The sequence below is a fragment of the Lygodium microphyllum genome, chromosome 20, assembly GCF_053477565.2.
Source record: "Lygodium microphyllum isolate KBCC chromosome 20, Lygodium_microphyllum_v1.1.10, whole genome shotgun sequence".
NCBI lineage: Eukaryota > Viridiplantae > Streptophyta > Polypodiopsida > Schizaeales > Lygodiaceae > Lygodium > Lygodium microphyllum.
Window position 1 is genome coordinate 97,040,914 of NC_141154.1, and position 19,199 is coordinate 97,060,112.

The following is a 19,199-nucleotide window of genomic DNA, read 5'->3' on the forward strand; positions in this document are numbered from 1 at the left end:
TTGCTTATAGGCTACAACACCCCCTCTCCACAAATCGGTGCAAGGGGGCGCCCGTTTTTGGCTGCGTTGTTTCAAAAACACCCCTCCCCCCCCCTTCACGAATTTTTTCTTTTTGGGAGCCAATTGGGCCTCTAAAGTGCCACGCCCATTTTATCCCTCTTTGATTGGTCCATTTTCACCTTAGCAATGTCCATCCCATATCTCTTTCGTCCAACGCCCGATTTTGAATTCGAATAATCTTGCCTAACCAACTTGACATCCCGAATGGCTAGAAAGTTGTCTGTCTTCAATCTAGCCATTGAAAATTTTACTAAAAATCCACAACTATCACAACAACTGACGTTTTGCATTTTCACCTTTCTCAGTCTCTAAAATTTATCAGATCTTCATGTTTTGTTTCTGTCGGCTTTAAATTCCCGCTTAAAATTTGAATAATCTAGTCCTTTTGGCACTTCATAGGTCTTTAAATACTGCTCTTAGATATGAAGATTTTATTAAGGAAATTTGGAATCAAAAAATGGAGATTGGCTGAGGTACTTACCAATGCAGATCAATGACTCATTGATTGCAAGTACTTACCCTTTGGGGAATATACTCAAATGAGCAAGAAAATTTAAAAAATTAAGTGGAGGATGCAAACTAGAGTCCCTAATGTATGAAACACAAAAGCCTTGTAGTCAAAAGAAAATATAAGCATGAAACTCACGTTTCACATGATAGCATCCAAAACAAGTTGATTGGCCATCAATTCGAATGAAATGCATGAACAAGTCAAATAAACACAATCATGGCTAAAAAGATCACATTTCATAAGACATTGAGACAATAAGTGTAGGGGCTCAACCGTCAAGACCCGTGGACCGCTTATTGTTTAAGCGTTTCAAGCAAGCACCAATGGCTACCTCTCACATAGGTGACGCACTATCCCTCCCTATGAGTGTAGTGAGCTTACCTTAATGCCCGATTGAGTTGCCTCCTCTCTCAAACACACCAGTAGCTCCACGATTCTTAATGTAAGCTCAAGCATCCTCAAGCCTCTTCCTCCAAGCTCCATCCTCCATAGCCACATGCGAGACGAGAGAAGAGAAGAGAAGAAGAAGAGAGGAGATGCTAGAGGGCTTCACCTCCAAGATCTCTCACCCTCACACACTCACTCCCTCACCCACTCACACTCCCTCCCTCAAGCACTCACAAGCAAGTAAGCAAGAGAAGAGAAGAAGAGAAGAAGAAGAGTCCACTTTGCCACACACCAAAGAATGAGCTCTCATTCACTTTTTGAACTTTATATACAAAACCCTCTTTTCCTTGGGCGGTCATCCCCTTTTTACATGGCCTGCCCTTTTGTCCATTCTCTCCTATCTTCCTAGCTCCCTTCCTACCACCTATCTACCTTTACAATTTGCACAGGAGGGAGCCCGGTGCTCTTTTATAACAATTTCAAGGGCATCTTGTATTTAAAAATGTGATTTTACCTTCGACTTGATTTTTGAGGCTACCCATGCACTTTTAGTTGTTCTCCTTCCTGTCTTTTTTGTTGTGTTTAATTTCCTTCTGGGCCACCTCTTTTAGGTCCCGACTTGCACTTTTCTGCTTTTTCCTCTTTCTTCTTGTGCTGAGGTTAACATTACCCCCCTCCTAGCTTAGTGTGCTAGTCTCATGGCACTGATGTACAGTAGTTGGAAGGTGGGATGGGTGTAGCCAGATGGCTATTTTTTAGTTTGTATACAAGCCCTGGTTGAGAGTGTGTTGGAGGGATTTATACCTTTGAACTTGAATTTTGTGTTGGACAGATCCTTACATAAAGAGAGGTGGATGTGCAAATCCATCTTTGAAATTGAAGATAAAGTTGGATGGATCGCTATGTGGAGAGAGGCGAATGTGCGGATCCATCTTTGAAATTGAAGATAAATTTGGACGGATCCCTACGTGGAGAGAGGAAAATGTGCGCATCCATCTTTGAAATTGAAGATAAAGTTGGACGGATCCCTGCGTGGAGAGAGGCAGATGTGCAGATCCATCCTTGAAATTGAAGATAAAGTTGGGTGAATCCCTCGTTTGGCCCTCCGTGTGGCTGCCTTCTCTTGCGCTATTCCAAATGATCTTCTTCATTCACTTTTTGCCTGAGTCTACCTCGGTCTACCTCTGCCTCAATTTGCCTTCATGGGTACGTTGCCACATAAAATGGCCCCTCTCATAGGTGGTTGCTAGTCCCAAGACATTGCAGTTGAGGGTTCAATCAGAAAGGGCGGACATGTGAGTTGATGGTGACGAGATTACAAAGGAAGTGAGCTTGGGAAGAAATGAATCACCCGATTAAGGTGGTGGGGGCCAGGGGCATATTGCACAAATGATGGGGCTACCAAAGTCAGTGGTTGAGGCCTTTGTTTGTACCTGGAAAGAAAATAAGGTGCACTACTTGGGGGTGTCTTTGCCTTACCATGGAGTGTAGGGTGCACGTGCTTGTGGAACTGGGAGATGGGTCTAACCTTGGGCATAACATTGGGAAAGCCCTCAGTGGTGTCCCACACTCGAGGACCCAATTTGTGCATAAGGGAGGTGCGGTGTAGGGGGCTTAGGGTGACGGGTCTAACCTTAGGCAAGAACTACCTTCCTAGGTATGTCTTGCCCTTGATGTTCCCTAAGCATGTGTAGTGGGGGATCAAAAAGGGCAAGGGGGTTAGACATCGGCCAACTAAGTCCACCAAAGGCACCTAACTTAAGAACCCCTAGGTGCAGTGATGCGACCCTTATGCATATCTTGCCGTGTCTATGTGTGATATCTCTTTTCATTTCTGTGATTGCCTGTTTTCTTTGTACCTCCTTGTCTTTCTTTTTTTCTTCTTCTTTTCTTTATCTTTTTTTTAATTTTTATTTTTCTTTTCTTTTCTTTCTTTTTGGTTTGAGTTACATAGTTGTGACAAAAGTTAGGCTTCGTCATCAAAGTGAGGTGGAGAAGGGGGCTTAATAGATTTGTTAAGGAATTGGCGGCTTTGGAGGTACCCCTTGAGGTTTAGGTAGAATTAAAGGGTGTTGGTGGAGAGGAATGGATGATTGCAGTGGGTGAAGTGGCTATCATTCATATTCTCTAGAAGAGCTAAGCAAAATGAAGGTAATAGAGCAACTCACATCATTAGTCGAGCCATTGTGCAACTATCTATAGCATCAAGATCAAAATGGAGTACTAGGAGGCCGCGCTCCTGCGGGGTGGGGTCTTGCCTAAGGAGTATCCTAAGAAATCTAAGGTAATTACAAGTAGTAATAAAGGTGGGGTCAGGGCATGAAGAGAATTCATTGGTGAAGTGGATTAGGGTATCATACAAGTTCTTTGATGTGAAGACGAGCCATTGTGCAACTATTTATAGCAGTAAGATCAAAATGGATTACTAGGAGGTCGTGCTCCTACGGGGTGGGGTCTTGCCTAAGGAGTATCCTAAGTAGTCTAAGATAATTACAAGTAGTAATAAAGGCAGGGTCATGGCTTGAAGAGAATTCGTTGGTGAAGTGGATTAGGGTATCATAAAAGTTCTCTAATGTGAAGACGAGGGCATCTTCATATGTAGTACAATGAGGATTATAAATTATAGGAAAATTGTAGCAATCATGGACACTAGAGGAAAAATCCACTCCCACCCTTCGAGGGTAGGGCATACACGTAGGTCATTCTACTTGAAGGGTTGAGTGTTGCAAAAGGCCATCCAAGTGTCCAAGTTGGTGTTGCAGACCCTTCTTCTCCATTTAGGTTGACATTCGTAGCTAGGCATATACCTTGGCACTTCAAAAACCTTATTCTGCCAAAATTCAGCATCTTCAATGACCCATAATGTGGGGTTCTACTCTCTCTCCTCCAGCCATTTCTGTCCAATCCTTCTTCTAACATTAATCACCTCCTCTACCACCTTGATGGGAAAAACCCTACGCAAGGTGGTGGGGAATTGGAAGTTAAAGTCAAAGGGGCTCCTGGATATTTCTTGCTTCTCCCACATTATAAGGTCAGCGTGGAAGCTCATTGGAGCATCATCCTTGCATGGTGGGATAGGTGCTTGGGGTGTCCTCACTCCCTTGGCATTCCATTTTCTCCTTATCCCCTCCACCATTTGTTTTCTTCTTTCCCTCACTGCTGCCTTTCTTTCTACGTGGAGGTGTCTACGTGTTGCTACTCTTCAGGCTGCATGGAAGGAGGCAGTGGGACAAGCTCTTCTTTGTGTGGTCCCATTCCAAAGTTCACATCCACCTCCCTCTCCTAGCTTGGCTCCTATTGCTCTTCTTTGATGAACCCAAGTATGTCCACTTCCTATGAGCTTAGGCCTACCAATAAGAGGTAGTGGCATTGTTCTTCCAGGCTTGGGCCAACTCCCCTAGGTTGTGGCGTCATCTGCAGTCCTGCTTTCACTACTCTACGAGCATTGTTCTTCCAGGCTTGGGCCAACTCCCCTAGGTTGTGGCATCATCTGCAGTCCTACTTTCACTGCTTTCATTGCTCTACAAGCCATTCCCAATTTCCTTTTCATGGCCTCTATGGATTCTCCCTCCTCTGCTTGGGTGACGTCCAATAGAGTATCTAGAAAGGCATGTTGTTGCATTTGGAAGCTCACTTGGGTGGCCTTTGCTCTACTTTCAGCAAGTATTTTTTATTTTTCTACTTTAGCGAGACGACATGCCAAGGCTTTAACTCTTTGTTCATTCTAGTTAGCACATTCTTCTGCTCTTCTTTCCATGTCTCTGAGGGCTTTCCCCCTGCCTCTGAGGCTAGCACTGTCAGCCTTCGTTCTTGATCTTACATTTCTCCCTTTAGCTTATGTTGCTCTTCCTATGCCAAGACAACTTCTTGGGTTAATCTTTCCACCTCTCTTTCATACCTATGAGCTCTTTCCTCCCTCAGCTCCTCTAGTTCTTCTATGGCTTTAGTGATTTTCTCCATTTTAGCTTGCAAATATTCATAGCGTTCCACAATCTCTTCATTTTACCATCATAGGTGTCGTATGGCCTCACTTTCTTCATTCAATTGCACTTGCCATTCCGCTTCTATCTCTTCCTTAGCTTGTAGTTGCTCCTTCAGCTCGTGAACTTCCCTTTGGGCCATGGCTATTTGGCGTGTTTTCTCCAACTGGGATGCAGCCATGGCCTTTTTTTTGGCTTCAAGCTCTGCTACTGTGATTTTTTTCTCCTCCTTTGCTTTCTCTAATTGAGAGAGAAGATCCTTGTCACACTCATCGTATTATTTGGGTGGCCTCTCTATTGCGGGGATAGAGGTTGTGGAGCCTACCACCTTTTGCCTCTTAGGGTCTTGCCTTGACTCGATGTCTACCGTAGTTGGCCTTTTGGTTACTAATAGGGGGGTTCCTTATCCTGCTCCTTGGCCTATTTCTTTATTCATGAAGTACAGGACCCAAGCCATTAAGTTGATGGAATCCACTTGGATTGTAGAGCTAGGTGTGGACATGGCGGTTGTGGTGGCAGGCATCAAGAGAGTGGGAATGGGGGTGATGGGGCCTTGCCCTTGCCTTCTCGCACTGCAAGTGGCAGGAACTCTGGCACATGGGTGCTTGAGCTCGGCCCTTCATCTCTAATTGGGCTCACAAGTTCCGGCTCATCGCGCATGGACTGGTGCTCAATGGACCTGCGCGTGGCAAGGGCCATGTCTTCCTCCTCCTTTTTCTCAACTCCTCCTCCTCCTCCTCCTCTTCCTAATTTCTCCTTATTTCCTCCTCGGCCTTTTTGGACTCCTTGTGAGCCTTTTGCAATTCTTCATTTTCTTCTTTCCTCCTCTCCTCTTCCTGCTTTTCTAATGCACTTTTATTCTTCATATTCTTAGTTTTTCGCTGGCTAGTCTGCTCTTCTTGTTCCCTATTTTCTTCTTCCTCACTCAATGTCCTTTCGTTGGACTGTACCTCTTGTTCCTGGTGAGGTGGTGACGTGCTTGGTGTTTCATCCACTCCTTCTCCTACTTCTTCTTGCCCTTGCCCCAAGGCCCTAATGATAGCGGTGAGAACCCCACCGAATCCAATGGTTGTAGCCTTTGAAGATGAAGCTTTCCTTTTTGGTGGCAGGAGATTCTCCTCTAGCAAGGTGTCCTCCCATTGCCAAAGGCTTTGTTGAGCTTTCAATGGTCTTTCTCACAAAACCGTTGAGGTTCACTTCATCTAGCAGCTGTGCTGCAATGCTCTCTAGAGGGGGACATTAATGCAACTCATGATGGTATTGTACCTCTAACTAGAAAATAACGTGTGCACCATCTTGGCTTGGAGTTGGACTTTGGGATCCAAAATATCTGCTAAGCTGATGCCGTCATTGGTGTGGACCTTTACCTCGTGCATTCCTAGCAAGGCATATACATCTCTGGAGCCCCAAGAGAGACACCAAGGAAAAGGGGATTCTACTGCAAGAAAATCTATCTTGTAACATCAACAAGCTTTTTTTTCATTCTTTTGATGACCAAAACAAAGAAAACAACAAATCTTCACGCAGCATCATAGTAGATATCTCCCACGAATTTGATAGAATAAACCATAATCTTCAACATCTTCATAAAATCCATCAATAGAACAAGGAACATAAAAGAATACACCATTTTTGAATGGAAATCAATCACATAGTATGCATCTTCAATGTCTTCATAGTTTTCTCTCTCAATCTCTCATATACAGTTACACTGTTTTGATAGAATTAGCTCTCTCTCTCTCTCTCTCTCTCTCTCTCTCTCTCTCTCTCTCTCTCTCTCTCTCTCTCTCTCTCTCTCTCTCTCTCTCTCTCTCTCTCTCTCTCTCTCTCTCTCTCTCTCTATAATACATCATCTCCTCACTACAATACTCAATAATGACTCTCAATAATCCTTCTTAGGTCGTGGATGCACCTCCCAAGAGGCATGTCTATGTAGAAGAGGCACCAAAGCCACTACAGTAACCCTTCATACCTCGCTTCTGTCTCCGTCACTCCAGTCTTTTATTCAGTCTTCAGCAGCTACTTCTTCCATTTGTTTTAGCTCATTTGAACTTAGATTAATCCTTTCCAAAGTTAGAAAACTTTCCCAGAGTCACACATACATTCCACAGAACACTTACAGAAGATCTACAGAACAGAAATAAAAACAGAAGGTTTACAGAGGATTTACAAAGGGTTACAGAAGGTCATCAGAGAACAGCAAATCCTAATAACTCATACTAAAACCCTTCCAAACTATCAAAAAATATTCAATAAACTTCCAAAATATTTCAACCTTCATCAATCATCAATCCATGCTTCATACAAAAGAAAATCAGAACAAAACATAAGCTATACAGAAGGTATCAGAACCAATCAGAACCTCAATAAAACCTATCAGAACATCACAGAGCCTCATATTTCCACTAAAAATCATCATGAACTTTCAAAACATAATCAATATCATCGAAAACACTCTCAAACACTTCCATTAACAACCAAACATCACTCTAAATCCATCAAAAATCAACCAATCAGACCTCAAAAACAACAAAAATCAATCAAAAATTCAGTCTTTTTCCACTCTCAACAATCTCTCTTTGAATTCCTCTCTACTTTGTTTGGCAAGCCCAATTCCTTTTCCACTAGCTCCAGGGTCAATTCAATTTGCACCTAACAAGTTTCCTCTCCCTCATGCACAGTTATGGTGACGTGGTTCCTATGAAAAGTCCTCAAGAACTCTACACAGTGGATGTAGTCTACCCCCTAGCCTACTGCTTCCACGTATTTCTACATATTGCATTACTTGATGATCTACCTCACAGCCTGTTCTTCAATGGCCACATCTTCTAGGTTGAAGATATGTCAGAACTTAAATGGGTTGAAGGCTGTGTTTCCACTAAAAGACCGTATTTTGCATGTTCTTCTTCTAAAAAATGTAATTTGCTAGCCTTTTCTTGGCCTGCCATGATGGGTGCCTATAATGAAACCATATTTGCCATTAGTGTTAAACAGAATAATCACAAACAAAAGGGAACAATTACATATTTGCTAAATTGAATTACTCGAGTGCAAGAATCGACTTTTCTTCCAATTAGTATGTTGATTTCAAATTTTATTGATCTTTTCTGCACTTACAAGTTGTTCCATCCTACCAACATGTGTCTTTTCTTTATTGCTTTCCTTGTGTGTTTGGTTTCATTTACCTTACCCTTACCCCCTTCCCCTTGGAATTGAGAAGAATCCTTCCTAGGATTGAATGCTAGAGTGTAAAGGACGCATTGTGCATGGGTATAGTGCTTTATGTTTGCATGAGCCAATCATAGAAGTTTGGATTATATTCCATGTGAGCATACCGGTCCATGTCAAAAGGTCGGATGCCGAGCTGGGTGATGTAAGTAAGGACATCGAGCAAGAAGTCACTGGAGTCCATGCGACTATCAATGTGCAGCTCCTCCTCAGTAAGGATGCAATCTAAGTAGGGGTGTCCCTGAATGTGTTCTTCCATGGGTTGGTCACAAATAGTCGTTAATACCCTATAAGAGGTTGGAGCAACATAAGTTGGGTCGTATTTCGATGTTTTAATTACGCAGCGTTGCTTGGCATTTGTCATGACGACCTAACATCCCTCAAGCTCCCATTGGAGGCAAAGAGTGTACCATTTTTTTATTAAATGGGAGTTTTTGGTTGCAAGCTATTTCAAGTCTTCTATCTCTTGCTCGTTGAACTTGCCTCTCCCTCTAGGCTATTAACCTGAAGCATTAAGTGTTTGGTCTTGAATTAGTTCCTTGAGCAAAGAAGTTCAAACAATGTACCTAAGTGTACAATCACAATCATTTCAGAGGTCATTCGTACAACCAACTGCTAAGGTGTGATTCCTTCTTCCCGAATGTTCCCAGCATTCGGTCCTGGATCGTTCACGACTAGACGAGATTCCAAGGGCTTGGCAAGCTAGGTTGCTTGCTTCCCCTTTCTTTGGGTTAGGGTTTGTACCCTACCGACCCTAATTGTCCTTACCTTAGGTCTCCTTGTATCCCACTTGCGAGGTTTTCGGCCATCCTTGTGGAACTACACTTTGGGGCCATACTCAAAGATGCATGTACGAGAGATAGAATTCTTGCACTCTCCTATGCAACTGTAAGTAGATTCTTGTAGCCTCTCCTTGAGTGGAGAAAAGATAATGAAGGGGAGGGGTGTATTTTCGGAAATATTGGAGGGGTGTGTGACCTCCCTTTAAGAGGGGGGAAAAGAAGAAACTTTCAAAAACTTCTCTCTCTCTCTCTCTCTCTCTCTCTCTCTCTCTCTCTCTCTCTCTCTCTCTCTCTCTCTCTCTCTCTCTCTCTCTCTCTCTCTCTCTCTCTCTCTCTCTCTCTCTCTCTCTCTCTCTCTCTCTCTCTCTCTCTCTCTCTCTCTCTCTCTCTCTCTCTCTCTCTCTCTCTCTCGGCGGTGTTTTTTGATCACGAGGGGGGATCACGGCCAGGTGGGCTACTTCCCCTTATATGGTGGGGGGGTGGTAAGGGGGGAGGGAAGACGACTGTCTAACGACCGCCACCCCTCCACCTAGGGGGCTGCATGGCCCCCCTCTCACTCTCTTAACTCCCTCTCCCTCTCTCTCTCCCCGACGTGCTGTTGGCGGGGAGAGAGAGTGAGAGGTAAAAAATTTTGAATTAACATTTATTTATTTTTTTGGGAGGGGGGTTCTTATGAGGAAGGTACGGAGGGAGATATTACATTTTGACTTTAGGTAGCCAAATTCAGGGATTACCCTCATAGTAGCCTTGCGATTGTAATAAGATTTTGGGGACCCATCACGACTTGACCGTGCATCGATGTTTACGATTTCGTCTTGGCCTCCTTGGTTTTGAGTGTGGGCCCTTAGCTCTGCGAGAATGTGGGTGTCTACTTCCATGTGGCAGTCCTTGATGTTTAGGTGCCCATTTGAATTGTGGTTTCTTGGCTTTGATGTTGGGTTCAGCAGGTTGCCAGCATTGAGGTTTGGCGGATTGTGATGAATCATGACCCCCCTCCTTAGACTTGACGATGGGGTTCTCTACCGGTGGCTTTGTGGAATTGGAAGGAGTCACGCCGCCCTTGTTGAAAGATGTAACTATTTGGATGTTTCCTATGGCTAGGTGGATACATTATGACTTGCAGTCAACAGTACAAAGAGCTTGCCTCTTAAAGATTTGTCCTAATAGCGATTTTGTGTCTGCGTCTTTAGTGTTGGGCAACACATAAAAGATCATCGTCATGTTTTCAGACTCAATAGAAATTACAACCTTGCACTTTCCCAAAAGTGTGTAGGGTCGGCCTCCATAAGGGTTGAGCTTAGCATTAGTGGGCTGCAGTTGCGGTTTTCCAATTTGGGTCGAATGGTCATGGGTTAAGACATTAAAATCAACTCCCTCATCGATTAATGCATTGATGGTGCATGTCTACTTGGCTATGGCCGTTATACTTAGGTAATCTAGTTCTATAGCTTCCTCATCCTCATCGTCCATCTCAGTGATAGTGGATACTCATACTTGGACAGAGGGTGCCAACAATGGAGACTTATGCAAGAGGTGTGTGGGAGGGAAGTACGTCTTTATGTGGCTACCATTGAAGAAGCCTATGCCCTCACCTTCTAGGGTTTTGAGTTCTACACTACCAGTTTGGCTGATGATTCGAACCCTAAAAGGACCTAGCCCTCGAAAATTTAGTTTTTTGCTTATGTCCTCTTACTGAATATAGTAGTACTAAGTCACCCTATTCGAAGTTGCGCTGCTTGACATGCTTGTGAAACCAGCATTTTCGTTTTTCTTCTCGCATATTAGCACATGGGTGGCTAGTAGCCGGGTTTTTTATAAGTGTTTAAGCTCAATTAAGCATTCTGTCCATGCCTCCTTCCCATCCCATCTCTATTGAAGGGCTATCTTGAGGCTAGGTATGAAGAAATCCAAGGGTAGAACTGCCTCCGTACCATAGGTCAACCTAAAGGGGGTCTATCTATCCTACAGCCATCTTGTAAGCCATGTAATAGGCCCACAAGGCCGCCATCAATTTGTTATCCCAATCACTGCGCGAGGCAGAGATGACTTTGGTCAAGACATTTACTAAGATTTTATTTGTAGACTCAACTTGATCATTTGTGTGAGGGTAACAAGGCAAAGATTTCCGATGGATGATTAGGAAGGAGGACATGAGGTGAGCTATCACTTCGTTGATGAAGTGTGTGCCTTGGTCACTGACTAGTTTGATGGGGCAGTCGACCGTGAGATCACCTGCTCCCATAAGAACTTGGCAGTGGTCCTAGCATCATGTTTTCTTGTAGCTCATGCTTCTATCCATTTTTTTAGATATTCGGTGGCCACAATGATGTATTTGGCTTGCAAATATTATGTTGCGGGACTAATGGGTCTGATGAAGTCAATCCCCCATTTCTTGAAGGGTTGTCATGTGATAATTGGGATTAGCTCCATGTGATCTTCATGGATAGGGACCTTAGTTCATTGGCACTCATCACAATGCTTCATAAATCGTGTTGCATCTCGAAAGAGAGTAGGCCACCACAGTTGGGACTGCAACACTTTTTGTGGGCTATCGCATCTTGCTAAAATGTCCTCCTGCGATTCTGTCGTCGTGTGGCTTCATCAGTACATCATTCATCTCATACTCACACACACATCTACGCAGTAACCTGCATCTTTCCCCAACCTATAGAGTTGGCCTGCTATCAATTGAAAGGGTTGGATTTTCAAGATGAGAGGCCTAAGTTGGGCCTTTTCTCTCTATCGTTCCAGTAGTCTGCACTCAAGCACTTAAACTATGTCATCTACCCAATACGGCATCATGTCGGCTCTAAACAAATCCTTTTCGTCGCGCTGGATAAACGCAATAGATGTGTGTCTGGTAATTCATCCATAATGCCTTGTCCAGCAGCTTCTCCCATGGGGATGTGAGACAGATGGTCAGCTATGTAATGTTGCTTCCCTTTACACACTACCACGAAGAATTCAAACTCCAAAAATAGAAGTAGCCATCTAGCAATGTGTCCTATAGCGCATGGTTTTTTAACAAGATACAACAAGGCTTGATGATCAACAAAAAAGGTAAAAGGCATAGCCAAAAGATAATGCCAAAATTTATTTACATCAAACACCATGGCCAAGCCCTCTCTCTCAGTTGTTGAGTAATTTATTTCGTTCTTAGTGAGTTTTCTGCCATTAAAGCTCAATGGGTAATCCACATTGTGTTCACCAGGTTGGCACAACACAGCTCCCATGACAAATTTTGAAGCATCAATGTGCACATGAAATGTGAGTGTCCAATCTGGGGCTCGTAGAATTGGTGTCATGGTCAGAGCCTTTTTAGTTCCTCATACGTGTATTAGCATTCCTTGGTACATTCAAATATGATCAACAGCTTGTATAGAGGTCTAGCAATCAATACATAGTTCAACATGAACCATTGATAATACCATGTATGTCCTAAGAAGCACTGAACACCCTTGTAATCAGTTGGGGGTGGAAGATTAAAAATGACCCTGATCTTCAAGAAATCTGTGGCAATGCCGTTCTTCAACACCATGTGTCCTAGGATGCATCCATGCTTCACCCAAAACTAGCACTTCAAGGGGTTCAATGAGAGACAGTATAGTCGGCATCATTCAAAGACCTGTCTAAGTGTTACCTCCAAGTAGAGTGCACACACAAGTCATCAACGAAGACCTCTAGCTCCCTCCTCAGCATGTCTTTGAATATTGTACACATCAGTCGTTGGAAGATAGTTGGCATGTTAGTCAACCCAAAAGGCATGACTATGTAGGCAAAGATGCCTCATTCAGTGGCGAACACAGTCTTATGCCTATTGTTAGGATACACTTGCACTTGATTGTATCCAAAGAAGCCATCCAAGAAATTGTGAGCCTCTTTGCCATCTACTCTCTCAACCATGTGATCGGTGTATGGAAATGGATAGCTATCTCTCTTTGTTGCCACATTTACCTTCTTGTAATTGACACACACTCCATGAAACAAGATAAGACACTTATACTAATGTCAAAACTAGATACAAAACTTGTTACAAAATGATTGGTACCTTCACCTTTTATACTTGCCCCTATGTACCCTATTTTCCATCTCTTACAACATAAGTCTAAGTGGGCTTGAAGCAAATAGATTTAACCATTGGCTCAATTGAATTGATTTTGATACTTTAGAACTTCTTTTAATTCCATACTATGAAAAGTAAGTAGTTTGATATTTTTTTTAATTTCAAAAGAGTTCATTATACTAAATTATTTACTTGTGATTATATTCAAATCACGTCTTAAGTTTATATTTTTGGAATCGTGATGAATAAGTTAGACTAGTTTAGGGAGGATGGAAGCAATGTTTCTTAAATCAGTTTTTTAAAAAGAATCCGTGAAATGCTAAGATGTAAGTTGAATAATCCAAGGATCCCTGATAATTTGAGCTTTTATTTGTTGTAAGTACTCTAAATTTATTTTATTTTTATAAAGGTACAAAAATATTCATTCAAGTGCTAGAAAAAAAGTCTATGTTGCCTTTTGACCTACTTGCACAAATTATAGAGTATAGACAAGTTGTGGTAAGTTTTTTATCAACATATATCATGATATCTAATTCCACAAATTACCGTAAATAATTTACATACTTTTGCTTTGTATTATTGGTTATAGAGCCCTCATACAATGACAAGTAATGAAAAGGGAAAAGATATATATTTTAGGAACATTTCAATAAATACTTGTTGTCAAGATGACACACAAGTATATAAGATGTAAGAGATTATTCAAACATTATCAATTTAGCTAATAATACACTATTCTCTTCATCTCTAAGCTTCTCCTTCATCTTCTGTAGCTTCCTCCCTTTTTGCTAGATTGAGGTATAATATATCAATTTTTTTAAATTTTTAAGAATGATATTTTTCTAGCAATAAATTTCTTCTTATATACTCACTCTCTTACTACTTTTACTATGTGTATGATACACGAACTCACTTTTGATATACAATAAAAATTTGAGATTCTTGATTCTTCAATCCTCCATTACATGAGGCTAAGAGAGCTTCAAGAAAATGGATTTTATCATTGGCTCAATCGAATTGATTTTGATACTTTAGATCTTGTTTTAATTTTATTCTATGAAAAGCAAGTAGTTTAATATTTTTTACATTTTAAAAGAGTTTTTTATACTGAATTATTTGCTCATGATTATTTCCAAATCTCGTTAGAGCTTGATTGCCATAAACTATGTTGATAAGCAATGTTTTTAAAATCAAATTTTTAAAACAAATCCATAGAAATGCTAAGATATAACTTTAATAACGTGAGGCTCCTTGATCATTTGAGATTTTATTTATTGTAATACTCTAAATTTTATTATTATTTTATATAGATGTGCAGAAAGATTGATTAAAGTGCTACAAAAAAAGTCCCCTATGTCTTTTGATCTATTTGCACAAATGGAGTATAGACAAGTTATCGTGGTAAGTTTTTTATTTAATATATATCAAGATATCTAATTCCATAAACTACCATAAATAAGTTACATAATTTTTCTTTGTATTTTTTGTTGTAGATCCCTTGTGTAATGAATAGTAATGAAGAGGAATTAGAGATATATTTTAGGAATACTTCAATAAATAATTGTTATCAAGATGGCACAAGTATATAAGATGTGAGAGATTATATTTTAGTCATTATCAATTCAACCAATAATACAATGTTCTCTTCATCTTAAACTTCACCTTCATCTTCCATGGCTCCCTATCTTCTCTCTCTTCTTTCTACCTTTCTCTCTCTATTTCTAGTCTTTCTCTCTCCTTGACTAAACTTTTCTCTCCGCTGCTAACTTTCTCTCATCTCTCCACCTCATTTTTTACAAGTAGTATCAGAGCTTAGGCTCTTAGTCCATTTGATTTTCTCATTTTTCACACACATGTTCCTATATTTCATCATAAAATCCTATCTCAAACATGTTCTATAGGTACATGACATGGACTTTGACTAATAGTAACTTGTGGGACTCCTATAACTAGAAGACACCATAGCTAGAGGCATTTTTAGGATCTTATGATAAAAATGGTGATCTCCATGCTATTTTAGGAGATTTTCCTTAACTTTCAATTAAGTTTGGTGATAACTTGACAAAAATAGGATTATTAGACTTTAGAAGATTAAAGTTGTTACTACTTTTTGCAAGAGAGCTTTCCCCCTTTCTTCTTCAAGTTGCCTACCAGCTTTCATGGATTCTTGGAGCTCCTAACCTCTTAACCATAACCCTTACTCCTTCAATGGCCACTTGATTCTTCTTCGTGGTAACCTTGAGAGTAGTGTGCCACTTCAAGGTTGTTCTTGCTACTACTGACATGGCAAAAGTGGCGAACGAAATTTGTGCTCCTTTTTTGCATTTTTTATTCCATGAAAATTATTTGGGTTGAGCTTGTTTGGAAATTCCTTATTGGCATGAGAAATGGCATAAAGATAGTAGCAAAATTGTTTAATTTTAGACCTATATTTTGATGCTTTTTGGTCATACGGGCACCATTTGAGCCTTGTTTTCATTGTTTTTTACTTGATGATCAATGTTTTACATATGGACATGATGTATGAATATATATAAGAGTAATTACACATATTTATGATAGCCATAATAGTGGAACTCATTTTATGTGTATTTTCTTAGGTACTTTGGATGCTTTTTGGTCTTGGTCTTGAGCAGTTGATTCTCAAACATGTTCGCATGCTTGGATATTGATTTGGCACATTACATACTACTAGTTTTACTAAATTTTTAGCTATCATAATATAAAAACCACATAGATTATGAAAATTGTGGGTGACAAAATAACCCACGACAACTATACTGTATGGTCCTATTGTATGGAAAATTTCTTGATGAGAAGAGATCTATGGGACCTCGTTATAAATGGAGATGCATACCCAAAAAAAAATTATGAGTCCACTCAAGAATAGAAGAAGACACACAAGGATTGAATAGGTAAAAGTAGGACAGTCTTGCATTGGATATTTATATGTATCTCAAAGACATTGATTCCACACATTAAAAAGGTAAATATATGCAAAGATACTTTCGAAACTATTAAGAATATGTATGGCACTCGCAAAAAGGACAAGAAGATATAGCTAAACCATAGATTTCAGAGTGCATGGCATAGAAATAGAAGCATCACTGACTATGTGGTGGAAATAAAACAAGTTCCAAAGGATCTTGCTTCAATAAATGTCTACAAGTTGAAATGATGACTTGGTATCTATCACATTAATCAAACTTGAACTTGCATACAAGTCCCTTGATACCTCCATTTCTATGAGAGGAGACTCTATGCCTAATTTTGAGGATTTGATTGCCTTTTTTTTTAATGAAAGAGATTAAATTGAGCCTTAATGCATTGAGCAACGAAAACAATGCAAATCAAGATAGTGTGTTTAATCATCAAAGAGGCCATGGTAGCTCATATAGTGCTAGAATATCATCATATGGCCATGAAGATAGCATTTTACATGGCCATAATATATTTGGACATGGTGATTTTATGCATAGAGGCAAGAAAAGATCCTATGCTAGAGGTAGAGGATGCTCTAGTCCACTAAGAGATAGTGCATGGCATTATTGTGCGCAATGTGGTCGCTTTGAGAGAGCGTGCTTTCATAATCAAAATACTATATTTAGGGATCGAGGAAGGATCTATTTTGTTGCCACTTTCAGCTCCTAACTTGCACTTTTTCACTTTTTCCTATGCTGAGGTTAACATTACCTCCCTCTTAGTTGAGTGCCAATCCTGTGGCACTAATGGGTAGTTGTTGAAAAGTGGGATGTGTGTTGCCACATGGCTTTTTGAGTTAGTACACAAGCCCTTGCAAGGGATGGTGTTGGATGGATTAGCCCTTGAAATTGAAGATGGTGTTGGAGCGGGTCCTCCCTCCTTGATATTGACGGTGGGTGGATTGGTCCTTTGAAATTGCAGATGGTGTTGGACGGATCCCTCTTGGAGAATGGCAGGTGGGCAGATTTTTCACTAGAATCTTCGGTGCTTTCCCTCATTCTTTCTGAGCACCTTGCTAGAATCTTTGGTGCTTTCTTGCTTGCGTAGAATGAGCTTCTTCATTCACTTTCTGTCTTAGGTGTCCTTGGTCTTCCTCTACTTCATTTCGGCTGCATGGTGACATGGCGTGCAACAAAAGTTGTGTAAGTCGATGATGATGGGGTTTCATGGGGATTGTTCTTGGGAAGAAATTGATCAACTAGTTGAGGTGGTGGGGATCGAGAGTGAATTGAGTGGATGATGGGGCCTCTGAAGTTGGTGGGTTGCAACATTTGTATTTACCTTAAAAGAAAAGAAGGTGCACTATCTGGGGGTGTGTCTACCTTACTATGTCTGGTGCATTGTGCTCATGCTAATGGAGCTTGAAGTTGGGTTGCAAACCAAAAGCAAGCCTAGGTGTTGTCCCACACTTGAGGACCCAATTCGTGCATCATTGTAGGTGTGATACATAGCTTAGAGAGGCAGATATGGAAGTCCTACTCTTCAGCTGTCCTAAGTGTGAAGTGGGGAATCAAAATGAGCTAGGGGTTAGGGACAGAGCTGGCTGACCGAAGTCACCATTCGTTTCTAACTTGAATACCCCTAGGTGTAGTGACTGTGACCTATGTGTGTGTTTTTTGCCACTCATTTATCTATCCATTGCACAGATATCCTTGCCAATGTTGAGGTCAAAAAAGAGTGGTGGGAGGTGGCATTCTTGCGAAGTAGGGTCTTGTCTAAAAATCCTCTTACTAAGGAGCAACGTCTTGTTGTTCCCTTTCAAAACTTGGCCTTGTGTCTTTAGTCGGGGCCTTTTCCTCTCTTCTCCCATCTGCTCTAGTGGCTCTGCTTCTTTGGGCCCTAAAATTTGTGGTTGGATGTGCAGCCCATGTCTTAGAGCCCTACAGGTGATCTCCAACTTTTTCCTCAATGACTTAACGGCCTCCTCCTCCTCAACTTCCGTGGCATCCAAGATGGGGTGGAGGAAGGCACGTTGTTGGGCTTCCAAAGTCACCTGTGTGACCTCTGCCATTCTCTATGTTAACACCCTGTCATCTTCTGTAAGGGCTAGCCGATGCTTCTTTTCTCTGCATTTCTTCTAGGCTTTTGTTGTGCCTACATATTAACGCTCTTAGCCTCCTCTCCTATTCCTCGATTTCTCTTTCCAAGCGTTGTTGCTCTTCAAGCTGTGAGGCTATCCTTTTTTCCAAATTTCCTATAAGCTTTTGGTGACATCGACTTCTCTCTTCTTCTGCTCTGCTGCTAGTAGATGCTCCACAACATTTTGTATCTTTTCATTTTCCTTTTGCATGTCTTTATACAGTACTACTAGCTCATCATAATTGCGTTGTAGGCTCATGATGCTTTATGTTTCTGCCATAAGTTTTGCTTGCCACCTCTCTTCTTCTCCTCCCTTGGCCCCTCGAGCTTCTCCTTTATCTCCTTCATCTCTCTTTGATACAAGGCCACTTGGTGGGTTCTCTCTAATTGAGAGGCTACCATTGTCTCCCTTTCGACCTCGAGCTCGGGTACGGCTATTTTCTTGTTTTCCTTTGCCCGCTCCAGTTGTGATAGGAGTACCTACACGTAATCGTCATAGTTTGTAGACAACGGCAGTGTAATGGGACCAATGGTTGTAGATACTTCTATCTTCTGCCTTTTGGGGTCCCGTCTGGATTTCACATCCACAGTTGCCTATTTTTTTGCTCCCGTCTCACAAGGGTTCTTGACTTGCACCTTGATTTGCCTCTTTATTGACCAAAAATTGCACCCAAGCCACAAGATTGCTAGCATCCATTGTGGTAGAGGAGTCTTGGGTGGGTGCAGTGACTGGGGTGGAGGGAAGTAGGACAAGTGGGATGGGATTGATTAGACCCTTGCCCTTACCCTCGATTATTGGGGGTGGCAGGCTCTTGGGTGCTTTGGAGAGATAGTTCTTAGACCTTCCTATCTTGGTGGACTCATGGTAGCCAGCTCTTCTTGCCTTGAAGGTTACTCCACTAAGAGGCAAATGGCTAGGGTTATGTCTTCTTCCTCTTTCTTCTTGAGCTCCGCATCTTCTTTCTCAGCTCTTCTCTTTCCCTCCTCCTTAGCTTTCCTAGATTCCTCTTTTATTCTCTTTGCCTCGTCCCTTTCTTTTCTCTTTCTTTGTTCTTTCATGCTTTTGGACTTACTTTGGGCTCTGTGTAGGTTTGTTTTCTCTTTCTTCCCACTCTCTTCTTTGGCCT